Raw genomic sequence first — 2,475 nt, 5'->3', positions numbered from 1 at the left:
TGAAGGCATATATATACATATCACATATCATTTATCATTTATAACATATTACATAACATTATTTTACATTATACATGTTTATATGATTTATATATTACAGCAAATATACTATAATACATAATTATTATATACTATCTATATACCATATGTAATTATAATCTATGCTATATATAATATGTGATAGATATGTTATTACACATAGATGTTTATGATCACATATAGTGTATATAATAAAATAAATATATACTATTATACATTATGTAATATATTAAATACATTAAAATATACATTATATGTACATTTGCTACAATGTAATGTATATAATATGTACATATAAAAATAGATATGTAATAAAATAAAATCCCGAATGTGTCCTCGTCCATAGACATATTTCCTATTTATTTTTATTTTTCCTAAAAACAGAGTGCAAGAAAATCAAGTGACTGGGGCACAGGCTTCCGAGTGGCTCTTATGAGAACACCTTGCTGGTGATTGGCTGCCAAGATGCGCTTTCTTGCCCTTGCCCAAGAAGCTTTCACAGAGGAAACATTCCCTGCTGGCCTGGAGAAGTGTGCTTGATTTGATTTTCAGAGTCTAGATTTAAAATGTGTAAGCTGACATTGGACATAAACCAGTCACATGACTTCATATTATAGATGGAGACCTCAGGGGTAAAATGCTTCCTCAAGGTGCCTGGTTAATCTGAGCATCATTATTGTGTCCCTTTGAGGGTCAGAAGTCTTTTTCACAGTAGGCTTCCACAGGAAGACCCGCAGAACTTCCCAGGTCTGAACCCACTCACACAGGAATACTTATTAAATATTTACTGAAGAAGTCAGTTCAGAACCTTTGGAAAATTCCACCAGACCCCTTCCCTCCTGAGAGAGAAGGGTCATGGAGCACTTAGGTACCCCCCCCCCACTGGAAGGGGGAGGCTAATTGCATTCCTTAGACCACGGTGGGGGGGGCAGGAGAGGCCTGACCATTGGCCACCTGAGGGTGGGGGAGGTCCAGAGTATGTAGACACATTCTGTAGGGTAGAACGCCCATTGGCCACCTATAGACAAGGTAAGTCCTTGCCACTATTCCCTAAAGACCAATCAGTTTAAAAGTCACACTGTTCTGCCAATCACATTGTGCCTAATGTCTGTTTCTCTGAAAACTGCATAAAAACTCAACAAATGTGCTGCATGGGGTTGCCGTCTCCTTCATCTCCTTTGGGTGCAGGATGATGGCCCCAGCATGCTGGGACAGTAAGTTCCTCTTGCTTTTGCATCGATGCCTGGCTCAGTGTGGTTCACTTGGGTCCCCGGTAAGCTAAGCCTTGTCAGAGTCTTACATTGCTAACCACACAAAAACTTAGTAGTGGGTTCTGGAGATTGAAGCCAGGCGCCATCAAGCATGCTAAATGCATGCCAGTGCCACAGAGCTATCCCCACAGCCCTGAGGATATTGTTGGATTAGTCATGACCCTTGCCCACTAGGAGCCACCCTGTGGGTTTATGTAGAACTCATAAAGGAGAGAAATGTCCGGATCCAGGTTCTGGACCCTGATTCACACACACGTGCTCTTTTTGCATGTCTGCGAGTCATCTGTTTTGCTTGCTCCGTGAGGATCAGCACTTACATTTGTCACGAATCCGTTTAACACTAAAGGGTCTATCCTGCCTTAATATAGTAGAGATGACCACTTCTTTTGATGGGGAGAAACTTTCCACTTAGGAATCCCCATCTCAAGGTTTACTTTCACCAAGAGTGGCCCCACTGTCGAAAAGGCAGATTGAGCTCTGAGGAGTCACTTGCAACCAAACATTGATGGAGACATCTTACACCCTCCCAAGCACAGATAAGGAAGCCCACAATTCCACAACTCTCTGGACTTCCTGTGGTGACCCCATGGCAGTCATCCTGATAAGCAAGTGAGCGGCTCTTGGCACAGCCCTGAGCCTGACGAGTCATTTCTTCTCTGGCCTGACTGTTGGTTCTCAAACAGCCCATGGCCAGGGGCACAGGAAGGCTAATGAGCAGGGTGACGATGGATGTGAAGCCAATCCTCTTATAGCAGGCTTCCCAGCTGAGTTTATAGCAGGAACTCTGTCTCGTGATGAAACAGAGAGGTATGAAGCCAAGGGGCAGTATGGTGCTTGGATGACTTAATGACCCACTGAGTAGAGTGAATTTCTGATGAAGATGTGTTTATTCTGCAAATCCACAGAACAGAGATCTTATACGTTCCTGTGCTCTTTATATGGTCTCTTGTTTCTTCCCACAAACGTAGTTTGGGATTTGGATGGTTGGAAGGTGGCAATGTGCATCCAGCTGTGTCTGTTCTTTAGTCCTGAGCTAGTCAGGTTCTGCATTTGTTCCAGTTGAGTTACCATCTGAGCCTAGATGGAGGACATTCAGCACCCTTGCTCATTTGGCTAGGAGCTGGGAGGGGGGAGGAAGAGGCAGAAAAAAAAAAAAAAAAAAAGA

Source organism: Mus pahari, chromosome 18, assembly GCF_900095145.1.
Source record: "Mus pahari chromosome 18, PAHARI_EIJ_v1.1, whole genome shotgun sequence".
Taxonomy (NCBI): domain Eukaryota; kingdom Metazoa; phylum Chordata; class Mammalia; order Rodentia; family Muridae; genus Mus; species Mus pahari.
The sequence above is the reverse complement of the archived record's forward strand: the minus strand, read 5'-3'. Positions refer to the sequence as shown.